At 39.2% G+C, this 15004-nt stretch overlaps 1 protein-coding gene across 2 annotated transcripts in view; it reads right to left on the bottom strand.

The window, feature by feature from the left end:
* The window catches only part of smap1 (small ArfGAP 1), a 95377-nt gene that overhangs the window by 23586 nt on the left and 56787 nt on the right, over window positions 1–15004 (bottom strand). The window lies entirely within an intron of this gene.

Raw genomic sequence — 15004 nt, 5'->3', positions numbered from 1 at the left:
TTTGTATGGCTGTGTCAGTCAACTTCATCATCCACCCACTACTCTTACTAGGGTGGGGTAAGAGAGGCAGAGTGATAAACGACATGACAAACAGAAGAGAGTCCTCTAAAGTGTAGCATGTGGTACCAAGGTGGCTTTTAACCAAGTGCATTATGGGTAAAGTTTTACATATAAAGAAATGTTTTACACATAAAAGATGTTATTCCTACAATTAAACAATGCAACTTGGAAAACAGCTTAGACACGGACAACTTTCTTTAAAGGGGAATTCTACTTTTTTTTTTTTTACAAAAAACACATGCATGATTCAACAGTTAAGCCGTTTTTCAGAGTGGTTTGATAACAGCTTCAATCTAGAGAAAACTATTGGATAAAATAATTATGAATATGCTGTCTGATGCAGGAGGCATTTTTTTACATTAGTTTTGCAAATTATGGCCTAAAATATTTTTACATTGTACACCCAAAGAAAAAAAAAATTCCATAAAAAAATGGTTTTCCCTCAGACTTACTAGTATATTCCACTGTCAACATTACATATAAAACTCACTGGTGACATGGATAGTAAATAAAATGCCTGTATCTGCATTTGCAACCCATCACAAGCCCTGATTCCTTTCACCACCACTGTATTTAAGGGTTTAGTTAGCTAGATACTCTTTAAAAAGTCATTTTAAATGCTATTTGTACACTCTGAGTTCAGGCTACTAAACAAAGTTGCAATGGATTTGTCATTTAGAGTGACTAATCTTCTCAATCATTCCCTGTTGTAACTCCACATGTTGCTAAATTAACTTCAAAGCATATCACTATTAGCCTGCCTCTGCTGCCACTTCATTAAAGAAATAATAACACTTGCTATAAGGTCTACATTTCCCTGGGTAGAGCCAGCTGTACCTGTAGACTTTCATTAATTACGCTAAGAAATTCTGAAACTAAGCTCAAATTGCACACAGACAGAATTCATCTGACTCTGGATAAGTAGAAAAAGGGATTAATTGCCAAAATGTTGAACTACCCCTTTAATCTTACTGTGGCACAGAAAAGCTTCTGCAGTCTAGCATGTCTGCTTTTGTGCATTAAGCCTATTGTAAGCGGAGCCTTTGACTCGAGTGACCTTTTCATAAGGAGGCGCAGAGCAATGTAAAGACTGGAATGTGAGGTACAAGTGCCCTTCATAACCAGAGGAAAACCCTCATTCACTGCCATGATTGAAATCTGTAATATCCAAATGGTTAGCTTTGCTTGAATTATGTATGACTTCAGGAGCTTGGGTTCTTTTCTACTTTGTGGCGACATGATAGACTCTCAGAAACACAACTAAAACTGCTAATACCCCTAGACAGAGCATTCACCTGGAACATAATTGTGTGGTTTAGAGAAAGGAAGAGAGTTGGGCCTGGATAGAGAAACACAAATGCATCTGCCAAAACAGGCAGACACAAACACCACAGACATCATAAATTACTAGTGCTGCACCTTCATCTCTGTTCATCAAATATATCAATCTACCATTCCCATATTCCTCTATGCCTCTCTTTCTCTCTCATTCCCCCTCTTCAGCTCTCTCCACACCACTTTCTGAAACTGTCGAGTGAATGGGTGTGAAATTGCTTGAACTCTATGCTGTGTCTCATGGGCCTTTCATATCAAGGTCATCCCTAATTCATGAATACTTCCCTTTGATGGAAGAGTAATTCCATTTGGGTCACATTCACTCAGACCCGCCATGGCCTCGCTATGCAAACAGGATCACAGAGAGAAATGCTCACTTTCACTCAGACACCATACTGAGGGCCACTTGTATCACCTTAAAAGACTTGCCCTAGCCCTCAACGCATATTTCGTTTCCTCTTATCTGGCTAATAATGCCATCTCGGTCAGCTCAATATGTGTGTAGAGTTGATACAGTAGTAGTCTCATCTGTAACTGGCTTTTTTTTTTTTTAATCCTAACAGATCAAGTGTTAACCAAGCATGGAATTGGCAGTACGGGACAGGAAAATAGAATGATGTACATTTGCACGCGCACACACACACACGCGCCAAACAGAGACTGAAAACCACAAATATTAAAAGCCTCACAAATGCAGAGCACAGCGTACAAGGAACAATATAAACACTAAATGCTATAGCACCACAGCATACGAAATGCCTACATAACAATTTTTCATCTGTAGAAAGGGAAAAAAGAAGAATAGTTGAGCTACAGATAGCAAATGACTAGCGATTACAAAACTTTAAAAGAAAAAGAGGCACTAGAGTGTGTAATAGGTTGGTGTGTAGAATATGGACTCAGGAAGCAAGCAAGGATTGTGCTTTTACTAAAGAATTACTCTTCTGTCACTAAGGGTTTATTTCCACAACCCAGTGAATTTAAACAGAATTTTGGGAAAATGTGAGTTTGGCCTATAAGTGCTAAGTCCAGAATCTCTTTTGGTGTTGTCTTTCATTACAGGGGGAAAGATACAGAAAAACTGTACTTAAGTGTCAGTATGAGGATTTATCAAAAATCTTACCATAAAAAGTTAAAGTTTGGAGTCATAAAAAAATCTGCTTTCTACATGCAGACCCAGTTGGAAGTAACATGCTTTATATATGTAGGGAATATATGTATATATAGGGAAATGGAACAGGCTATTGACTAAAGATAAATCATTCACACAGCCTCTGTTGGCTAATGAACCAGGAACAGGAATTATCTTTATGCTTGTTGGGTCAGCTGCTGCTAGGATTTTTTAATAAGAATAAGATTAGGCATCTAACTGACAGGACAAAGCAGATGCAAAAACAGCCATGAAGTACTGCTTATACCAACAAAAGACTGACAGAGAGTAATGAGTTAACAATGGTAGCACAACAGTGAGAAAAAAATAAAGAAGATGGCAAGTCTCGTGATAGTGCTACACATCAGCCAGGAGAGAAGATGGGATTAAATTATTAATGTCAGTTTATGCTTGCAGTTATAAAAGCACATCTTTGGTACTAAGAATTGTTACAGCACTATTACAAGCAAAAACATGATCAATTAAACGCTTTGCTACTATTTCACAAGCTACACATAAGGTAGCCAACATTTAATTAATGTCTGGCAATTATTTCTCTACACACAGAAAAAGTGCAGAATGTTGAAATGGAGTTGTGGTCATGGAGGGGGGAGTGCAGGGCGCAGTTATCAGTCAATACACTCTGTGATGATCTGATGGAAAAGACACAAGGGTATGTTTCAGGTTGGGGTGGAAAAGTCTGTGTTTACTGAATCCCAGTGAAGAAACAAACAAAAAAAATTGCAATTTATCCAGTGCAAAAAAGAAAATATTTACAAATATGTACAACTTAGTATGAATAGTCCATTATTCAATCACAAGTTTAGTGGTTTTGGGGCTTCAACCACATTTTATTAACCTCTCCACAAGACTAACTCATTCTGCTCCCTCTAGGGCTTTTATAGAGCTAAACAGGAAGTTATGTGACGTCACTTCCAGGTTTTTGCACAGGAAAAGTTCACCACACACACACACACACACACACACACACACACACACACACACACACAAACACTTTCTAACCTGCTTATCCTCCTGAGTCATGTGGAGCACTCAAAACATTAACTCTTAAACCCATTTAAATGCATGCTTCTGAAAACTTTACTGCAAAAGTTGTTCTAGAGTTTAATAAAAGTTTATTACTGAGTGGCTTAGAATTAGATAAAATTCTATGACATGTTTAATGTTCTCAAAAAAAAAAAAAAAGAAATATAATTCAAATTCAATTCCAAACTATGGCCATTTTTACTGGTTATTGGTTGGTCTTAGCTTTAAGCTGTGTTTGGTAACTGGTGTGAGGATGATTCTAGGGCAAAACTGTCACAAATGTGACAAAGCACATCAGTCAACACGAAAAACACACTCCCTCCCTCTCTTGCACACGATTTTTAGACCTAGCCAGAGAGCAAAAAAAAAGGGGTGTTTTGTAACACAAACTTTGAAGATTCAAAATCCTTAGCTGCCAGACTCCATCGTTTTTCATAGCAACCATACTTAATTCTTTTGACAGTCACAGAAAAGCATGAGAGGGAGAGAGAGAGAGAGGGAGAAGGAGAGGGATTCAGCAGAAGGAAGTCAACTGAGGTCTTCATGCCTTGAATGCTCCGGTATACATTAACGCATCTGATCTGCTCAGTCCTAAAGCTGGAGAAACTCTCAGAGGTCATACATGCCCTGACCACAGACGAGTGAATTCACAGGTGTGTGTTCTTGTAATAAACATCTCTATATAACCCTTTGTCACAAGATAAGCTTTGGGAAGCTTTTCCAAAGGAATTCCAGTGCCAGTCAGATATCTAGGAACAAGGAAGTTGCTGGACAAATGGCAAAAATTTTAGTTAGGTGGGTATTGATTTTGAATATGACTGTGGACTATTCAATGACACCAAGTAAAAACTAATCATTATTAAAAGGGAGAAAGTGCCCCCCTCCAAAAAAAAACCAAAAAAAAAACCAACCTATTCTTCATCAACCAATTGTCAGAACAGTCATACAATGGCTATTTTTAAACAGCTACAAATGAACTATGTTCACAACCTTTTCTTTAGTATAGTTCTATATTCATTCAAATGCTAGCCTCCTCTATCCATTTCAAAACCATTGTCTTAGCTAACCTCTATCTAGCCATCTCTCTCACAGTCATCCTCTTGCATCACCGCTTCATCGTCAGTGTCAATTGCAGAGTCCCGAGCTGCACAATCCGATTACAACTGAGTGGAATCTAAATAGATTCAGCATGTCTGCACAGAACTAATCAAACGTAGACAGCTTTAACTCCCATCTCTTGTCTAGCACAATCCTGTAATGTCTGTTCATTGATTTTGGGTCACGCCTGTGCAGTTATGTGATTCGCTATAAAAGTTGTATTTGAAAAGTCCCCACTTCCACTGTGGTGCTACTGACTGCAAACGATATAATGGTCTGGAAATGGGGGCTAATTTATGGAATTCTCTTTGCTAATATCCTATCTTGTTCCAACTCATTTCACATCTCTCCAAATTACTCACAACTGTCTAAATTAATCTCCTTTGTCACTTCTGTCCCCTTCTACCTCTGTTTGACAAACTTAATGCATACTAGTCGCTCTCTGTATGTGAGAGAGCCTGATATGGACATGGTACATGGTAGGTGGACAAAGACAAGGCTAATGATGGTGCTCTGCATGCAGTCCACAAGGCCCAAAAGGCTCAGGACTAGCAGAAGAAAGGCTTATTTATACACACATGCACAAAGACACCAGCATGCAGGTGGGAGTCGTGCCTTTTCCATGCCAGAGCTCTAACCATGCAGTCATTTACATGCTTCCCCCGGCTCCATTCTAAACTGTTTTCACTAAAGGTCAAACGCAATGTTCAGCTACCAATGGCCTGCCACTGTGAATGAGTCGGGAGGGGGTGGGGGGCATGACTGAGGCAAGACAAAACCAAAACCTTTCACCAGAGAATGGTGGAGCACAGTGTGTCAAGCTTTCCGGAGGAAAAAAAATATAAGTCTATTAACAATTTAAAAAAAAAGTCTCATTTCTACATTTCATCACAAAACTAATCTACAGCCCTTTCATGCAGCCTGAAATAGAAAGGACATTACATTTCTAGATGCTATCAGAATAAACTGAGGCCTGGTCTGAGTTCAATACCCATCTATAATATCTATAAGGTGCAGAAAACTCTCAAAAGTCATTCTCCTATCAGGGCATGAGGCAGATGGAGAGCAGGTTTCATCATCTCGAGAGCGACTCCTCCAAAACGGCCATCCAACGAAACAAACTGCTGTGCTAAATCAATGCATGCACATGGCAAAGATCAATTCAAAACAAATTTGGAAACTGTGACAGTGTTTAAAAAGATTGCTTTCTTTGAAGAATGGGATAATGGTAGACTGGAAAAGGAGAGCGAGAGAGCGAGCAAAAAGAGAGAGAGAATGAGAGTAAGAGAGAGCGAGAGAGAGAGCGAGAGAGCAAGAGAGAGAGAGCGAGAGAGAGAGCGAGAGAAAGAGCGAGAGAGAGAGCGAGAGAGAGAGAGAGAGAGAGAGAGAGCGAGAGAGAGAGAGAGAGCGAGAGAGAGAGAGAGAGAGAGCGAAAAAAAATGAGAAAAGGTAGAGAAAAAGTATGAGAAAAAGTGCGAGAGAAAGACAGTACATGGCAGAGCGATGGTGATGAGGGGGTGGGAGGCTGCCCAGTCTTTGAAGTGGCTTGTTGGTTTTTGCAGGGAAGCACTGTGTCTGCTTGCACATACTCCGTTTGCCTCCCCAGCAGGTCGCCACTGTCGGGCTGCATCAGCTCATTTGCTTTTCTCCACATCAAAGCAAGATACCATTTGTTCACAATGCACTGTTAATAGCAACAAAAGTAAGTCTTGTTTTGTTCTTATTAAAAGCACAACAGCAGCCACTTTGCATAAAGTAATTAGATTTATTGTTACTAATGCCATTTTTTTGTGAGGGCCCTGTCCAGCCTACCAGAAAAAGGGCCACTTTAGACACTGCCACATTACCACAAATCAAAGCCACTTGGGTGTGTGTGCATTTTTAATAACAGGCAGGACCTTGCAAGCAGGCTTTTGATGTTATCTAGCCATCTTTCTGGGGGGGTGCCCATTATGATACAAAAGCTAACACTATGACTCCTCAGTTCCCGCTTGCCAACCACTGATAAACTTTTAATTAAGACTTTTTATAAACCCTTATCTTCATCATAAAGGACTTCAGTAAAGCAGAGGAATTTCAGCTCTCGCTTATTTATCTGAAGACTAAGAACCAATGTTGATCTCATTATGATTCTTAAGCAGAGGCATTGCAATCAAAATGCGCAGCCACCACCCCCTGCAACACCTAATGATGGGCATGAGCAGTCCGAGTTTGGTACTGGGGCTTCAAACAAGCCAGGACAAAATGTTCTTTGCAACAAGAGCACCTTAGGTTTGCGCCATACAACTTAAGAGGATACTCAGTATGTATGTGGACACTTAGAGGATGACTTTAAAGCTTGAAAGGGCAAATGCAGTAACAACACAAGAGAAAATGGTCCACACAAACATCTAGTCCCTTAAAAAGCTCCTTTAAGCAGAGAGGGGGCGTACACACGCACACAGAAACACAGATACGTGGAGGGCTGTGTGTCCTCCTGAGGCTGCTTGGGAAATAGGCACAACTAAATCTCTGCTCCCCTGCTGCTCTAAATCCAGCCAATATTGATCAGGCGCTCCGCGGCAACATTATTGATCGACTGTTTGCAGGGGTGTGTGTGTGTGTGTGTGTGTGGCATGCGTGTGGCGGTAAGCTAATCTAAGCCCCAACTGCGTGGAGGAGAAGCTGGGGCGTGGGAGGCAGCAAACAGCGTGGCTACAAGTGTTTGTCAGTGGACAGTGTTCATTTGGGTTACAACACTCACATTCACCCAAACACTGATTGACTAGCATGGCAGGCATCATGGAGAGGATGAAGACAGGTATATTTGTTCACTGGTGAAAGGTTTTGCTAGCATTTTGCCAGAGCCAACAAGGATGGATCAGTCATACTATAAGAAACACAGCTGCTAGTGGATGCAAATATTTTGATGCAGGTGACCGCTACAAAATGCATCATACAATTCATTCTGCAGTTATCTTTCATTTTTTTGTTTCTTTTTTTTGTTTGTTTCCTTTTTTGCTTGTTTCTTTTTTGTTTATTGTTTATATTCAAACAATAGTTTAAATGAAATACCACAATAGCACAAAAACGAGCAATATAAGAAACAAAGACCTAATATACTAGACATATACTAGTCAAAATCAAGTTTAAGTTTGGATTTAATTTGCCAATCCAATCTTTTTTGGCCACTGAAAAATTTTGCCAGAAAATGGTCAAAAGTGGCATTTTCTGCCAAGACAGAAAAAAGAAGGTAAAACATTCTGGCTGAAAAAAACATCAATAAGCACACAGTGAAGTGTCAACATCCATCTCTCAAAATCTATCATTTATCATTTGTAATAAATGCAAGGGAAACGAAACTCATTAAAAATGCAGTTTGTTTTCATTTGAGCCGCGCTACAGTTTAAGCAGCACCACATAAATAGTGGAGAAAAAAAGGTAGCTTTGTAAAACTTTCACTATTTCTATGAGGGATATTTAATAAGAGATTTAAAATTCACTGTTCATCAAGAGGAGGTATGACTCTCACCACTATAGGTTTAATATCACATGTAAACACAACATCCTGCTTAATACACAGAATACAGTTAACAAAGAAAACAAAACAAAACCGTGGTAGAAACCAGTCCCTGCACCACCACGAGATGGGGGGAAGGGGGGAAAAAAACACAAACACTACAGCTAAAATGAAAATCTAAAAATATAGCATGGATGACCATCCATTCTCTTTAGTTCAGGATGTCAAATTTCAATGTACATACTGAAGTCCACATGCTATATTTAATTTAGTCAGGTAATCTTGAGTAAACTGTTTTTAGTAATGCATTTTCTTTATTACCTGAAAAAACCTTAATGGCTTTAATCTCAGTTTCAACCAGGAATCTAGTTCATTTCATTTCTGTGCACTACAAATCCCTTGAATATCACCTGATACGAATACAATATTGCCTTTTTAAAAACTATACAATTCAGCATTTTCTACTGATATGAACCCAGTACTGATATCTATATACCATCTCTAATACCTAATATTCTCTGTTTGAGCTAAATAGAGAAAAGATCTAGAGGTGGTCTGAGAGGTCTATAACACTTCAAGAGAAAGAAACCCAATTACAAAACTAAGTCTAGAACATAAGCCAGGAAAGTACTTGTGTATGTAAAATTATACCCATTTCTCCTGCACTTCCTCATTCTGTATGTGTATAGGTGCATGTAAAGGCTCTGTGATCCCATCTCTTAGATTTAATCTAACGCAGGCTTCATGCAGGCACTGATCCGCATATTTACTGGCTAGCTGTTGCCTAACAGGAATTTCATGTTGTCTGATATCATATGCTACTCTTGACTTTACACTGACGATTCAACCTCAGGGAAACAGCCTCTTCAACACACATGCACACACAAACAAGATGAGGCGCATGACATACACACTCCCATTCTGTCATCCCATGGGAGTCATTGTTCTCTGTGATGCGCCAACACACTCTAACACTCCCACACTCAACCAAACACATTCTGAAAAGAAGGCCCTCTCTATTAAGGTATCTAGTGATAGCCTGGAATGGGGGGAAAAAATAAAAATTACAATTTCCCTTACCTCAAATGCACTCAGACATGTTTGGTGTTTAAAGTTTGCCTCTTACTTTTGCAGCGGTGCTATGAAGCCGACGTTTCCAAAATGTAATGCAAGATTATAAGCATAATATGAATTGTGGTGTTGCACAGCCACAAATTATTGACAGTACCATTTTATTTTTATGATATTAACTAGGGTGAGTAATATGACAATAAATTATTGATACTGTGAGAAATTACATCAGAATACACATTTCTGAGCATGTTGTGGACATAGTGATCTTTTAAGTAATGACAGACAAACTGCACTTTTGATTACAAAGAGAGCAAAACTAATTATGTTTAAATTAATTTAGTGCTGGGCAGTTTGTGAAACCTTGAACAAAAATCATAATATTCATTGTTTTTGAAGGTATTTTTTTCAAATATGTCACAGTTATTTCCAGCTAATGCACTGAAGGATGCTGATTCTTAAGTAAGCAAAACATGGCGGTGATGCTAGCAAAATGACCCCACTTTTAAGTGGAAACAATGCTTCTTCAGGGTTAAATTTGGCAAAACAAGAAAAATGTGATAAATGGCTTCACAAAATAATGTGTTTAATTGCAATTAGTTATTGTCAATTGTTTGTTTGGCAGCCCCAACATAAACATATCTATAAAATGTACAAAAATACAAATAAGTTTTAAAAAACTGCTTCTACTGTACTTTAGTCCATTTTTAACACTATACAACATTAAAGTTGTATAGTACCAAAGCAATCATTTTTTAGACTATCTGCCATGGTTGGAGACGTGATGTGCAGTTTGCATGGTGCTGACAGGACATTAACTTCCATAATTTGTAAGCTACATTAGCCTTGCAGCTCCAGTGCAAAGAAATAATAATAATTTTTGACCAAATTGTGTGGGTGGGTAAAACGGATTTTTCACCAAAATATTGTTTTAAAAATTAAAAATATGAAGAGACTTCAGAAACACATGCCTGACTATGGTAATCATCAGTAAAGGAGTTCATAATCCAAAAGATTTTTTAAATATGTGCTGACAAACCCACAGGAGCTCTACTAAAACAACACCTTCCCACCTGGGAAACAGCCAGAGGAACTCTATTACAGTGCTTTTCGTCTTTGCATTTCTCTTCATCACTATATTTCGTTCTCTAAGTACACTCTAACTCAGTCAACTACATCAGCCTCCTCACCTAGTTCTTTCCTCAGGTCTATAACGCTCCATCTGCACCACTCTTCTTTTTATTCACAGTCCAAATCTTGCACATTATTTCAAGTCCTGTCAGTTATTTCACTTTTCTCCATTTGATGCCTGCTGGGAATCTAGGGCTTCAGTAAAATACACATTGTTATCACTGTGAAGACACTGAGGGAAGCTGTGCCTGCCTCTCAAATATTCCTCTGATTAGCAGAAGAGACCTGCTGCCTACACACTTGCGTGTACACGCAGACTTACCATGTCCTTAAATCATATCGTTCACACAAAAGATTCACAGGCCTGCAAGAGAACTAACACTTCCACAAAAGCAACTTTTAAACTCAGAAAGGGCCTGAAATGGAGCAGGTGAGATGTTTTGAGGCTCAGCATGGAAGAATAAAGCTCCATCATGGGAGGATCTGAGACCAGGCCATGCCTATAAATATCTAAACACAAAAGAGTTGAGAAGCACACAGACTTGCTCCCAGCTGAGGGGTAGAGCAGGAGACACTCTGGCTGTGAGTGAGCCTGAAACACTATGTGCTGTACATACAAATCTCAGTTAAAATGCCACTGTGGAAGCAGATACATCTAGTCACTGTGGTTTCATCAAGTCTGGGTCAGTCTACAGGCTACAGAAGGTGTAGAACCTGACCAATGTGAAAATCTCACTGCTGATATATTTTTCATTGGATCAAAAGGTGAACAGACTTCAATAGCTATAGCTAAACAGTGCTTTACCCACTGATATGCTGGTTATCACCTGTGAACGGTCATATATGGTGATCATATTCAACACTGATAATTCGTCATTATCAGCTGCAAACCTCGACAGGATTACCACATGCCACACAGACTATTACAGGTCTTCATCTTCGTAGTAGTAGTAGTATTTTAATATTAACAGAAAGTCATGTAATTTATTAACCTTGATAACAAATTGTAGCTACGAGTTAAGTGTGAAATATTCCACCCTATCACATTTCCAATACGTCACAACTTGTGTAATCTCGTTTTTTGGTGACCGTAATATGTAAACAAAATTATGGAGGACATAAGCTCATGACATGAAAGAATTCATGGAATGACGAATATAACTTTCTCGCTATCAGAAGTGCCCAGAATGATATGGATCTTGGATATACATTATATTTCCAAAAGTATTCGTTTTTGTCTGCCTTCACATGCATATTAACTTGAGTAACCTCCCATTCTTAATCCACAGGGTTTAATATGAAATCGGCCCACCTTTTGCAGCCATATCAGCTTCAACTCTTCTGTGAAAGCTTTCCACAAGGGCTGACCATACTTCCAGAACCGCATTTGTGAAGTCAGACAATGATGTTGGACAAGAAGGCCTGGCTCACAGTCTCCGCTCTAATTCATCCCAAAGGTGTTCTATTGAGTTGAGGTCAGGACTCTGTGCAGGCCAGGCAAGTTCTTCCACACCAAACTGGCATCCATGTCTTTATGGACCTTGCTTTGTGCAGTGGTGTGCAGTCATGTTGGAACAGGAAGGGGCTGTCCCCAAACTGTTCTCACAAAGTTGGGAGCATGAAATTGTCCAAAATCTCTTGGTCTGCTGAAGCATTAAGAGTTCCTCATTTCCAATAACCAGAATTTTATCCTGTCCATACTTAGTTGTAGGAATTTCTAAAACATCCATCGGATTATACTGTCCAAGCAGTCGAACTTCAATTGTTTTAGATAAACAGTGCTTTACTCACTGTCATATATGATGGTCATATTCAACACTGATAATCTGCTTTCTATATCCTTGACAGGATCTGCCAAGCTTATAATTTCCATCCTGTCACATCAAGTTTTTATTATTATTTTTTAAATTAACAGAAAAGTCATGTCATTTATTGTTGAAAAACAGATGCTTGATAATCAAATCTTGATAATGGAATGTGGAGGCCGTTAATTATGAAATTTCATTCCATCACATTCCCAATATGTCACAAGTTGAGATCACATTCCTAATGTATCACATTACAGACAAAAAGTCTAAATGTACAAGTATATTTTTTCTCTGAATCTTATTTACATACTGGATCATACTAAGATCTAAGCAGTCAAGCAATGAGGCAACACATTTTCAAGAATTAGGTGCTAAGAACAGATTTAGCTGTGTTGTCTGTACACTAACAGCAGCCAACGTTATATTTGTTAAATTATCAGCAAGAAGCACAGGTAGTCATTTCACTGAATGGAAACTACCTCCTCAATTATTCTGCCAAGAAATGGCATGTTGAAGACTGGTCTGTAATTACTAAGCAGTAAAGAGTCCAGATTTCTTTTCTTGAAGAAATGCCAGACAATGGCCATTTTGAGACACTATGGAAAAATTCCATACTGCAGTGAATGACTGGCTTATAGGTTGAGAACCTGCATAAGAAAGTTAGCAGGTAACTGGTCAAGAGGACAATGAGAGTATATCAGAAATAATATCACTACAATATGAGATTAGCAAACAGTAGCAGAAGTAGAGGATGTGGTACTTTTTCACCCCTGTATGAGGAAAGAACAGCCAATCCAAGGGATGAATGCTCATTATTATTTTGCCTTATGGCAATAAGATTCAGCAGATAAAAAAGAAAAGAGGAACAGGAAGAAGAGGAATCTTTGGTTGTGTCTGTGATCGTCAATCATGTCTAAGAAGTAACTCCTGGCTAGTTTAATTTTCTTATTAAGCATTTTCAGTTATTTTAGCAGAATAGTGTATCCAATCTCTTTCAAAACACCTACTACACCAGTTAATTATCAGAATAGTCAAATCACGGACTGGCAGAATCACCCAACCATGCTGGACTCTGGCCCTCTGAGACTAGAGTTGAATAACCCAGCTCTAAGGGGCTTTCATTTTTTTTTGAAAATGCTTTGTGTTTAATGGGGCAACAACTTTAATACATTTAGCAAGTCTGGAATTAAAGGTTCTCGACTGCATCGCAGGAGGTGTGTGTGAGAGGGGGAATGGAGGGCATAAAATCCCGAAAGGTCACAGCTGAGTTGGCAGTATGATAACAAAAAAATAAGGGTCAAGTACAGCAATGTCTAGTTTGAAGGACTAAATTTTAAATATGACCATGTTTATGACACATGCTGAATAATATGCTGTCTGACATAAGGGCATTAAACCATTAGATTCTAAGACTCCTTGAATTCAATGTATTAGTGTAATGAGATATAAAAAACACAACTTATAAATATTAGTGCTTCAGTGTTTTTTTTTTTTTTTTTTTACAAATGCCAAAATATCCACGGAATCTTAATATGGACTTTTTTTCTTGACATTAACAATGTGATACCAATTTGAGGTTTGTTCTGACAAACTGTAGTCTAAATTCACATTTACTTGGTCTTTGGCTGGAGATGTTTGCTATTTAGCATTTTTTTTTCCTCTCCAAACTAGCTTTGACCAATTCCCACCTGCAAGCGTGACACTACCAAACTAGGAGAGAGATTACCACAGGTAAATTTCTAGATGGCTGTAAACACACACATGCGTACACACACACACACACACGAAATGGTGCTTTCAGGTCTTGAGGGTAATCAGTGAACCTTAAAAACCCATACTCTGCATGAGCCGCCCAGTGGAAGCTTCACCATCACCCTGTAACATCATCCAACACCACACAAGCACCAGCCCCTGTCTCTGCTCCACAGTATTGTTTTTCTCTCCTTCATTTTTACTACCTTCCAGCCCCCAGAGCACTCTATCCTGTACCTCATCACTTCCTCCTCTGTGCCCATTCCTCCTTTCCATCCCCTTCTCTTATAACTTCGCTTCCCTCCCATCGCTTTTTCTCAGCAGTCATTTCCCAGCAGTCATTTCCCTCTCATTTGCCTGCTTCCCTGTCCCCATCTCCCAGCTCTCTTATCTGTCTCCTTCCATTCCAGTCTCCTCACCTCCGCCATTTTCTCCATCTGCCTCATCACCTTTTCCCTTAACAATCATCTCTTCTGCTTGCCTCTAACTAAATCCAACTCACTCCCTACCTCTGATCCCCTGATGTCCTCCGTGTGTGTGCAACTATGTGTGTGTGTTACAGACAGAGCCCCAAGGTCATTGTTAGCCTATATTAGGTGGAGAGTAAAAGGAAGAGCGGTCATCATCATGTGACTGAATTCCTTATTAACTAAATGTCCTGAGGCTGAAGAGTGAATCACCATTCACCATTAAAACACAGAGAGCGAGAGACAGAGACGGAGAGACTGGTTTCCATTCCATCAATCTACTTAGACTAATGTGCTAAATTTATAATAAATTGACACAGTAGGAAACAAATATTTTTCTGAAGATGGAGTGCTATACTGTACTGAATACTGATCGCAATAGCTGTTTTCACACCTACCTTGTTTGCTGAAGGCAGCACAAGTGCTTCTTTGTGACATTGTGCCTTTCTTTTCGGCTCGGTTGGCTTCACTATTGCAACGGCTGAAGTGCACTAAATTATACATGTGGGTGTGTTTAGGTTGGCCAGGAAAGGGGGGGGGGGGTCAGGGTAGGGGGATTTTGACTAGTTTATCACATTATAAAATC

This window comes from Pygocentrus nattereri, chromosome 5, assembly GCF_015220715.1.
Source record: "Pygocentrus nattereri isolate fPygNat1 chromosome 5, fPygNat1.pri, whole genome shotgun sequence".
NCBI classification, from domain to species: Eukaryota; Metazoa; Chordata; class Actinopteri; order Characiformes; family Serrasalmidae; genus Pygocentrus; species Pygocentrus nattereri.
Note: the sequence above shows the minus strand (reverse complement) of the source record. Positions and strands in the feature narration are given on the sequence as shown.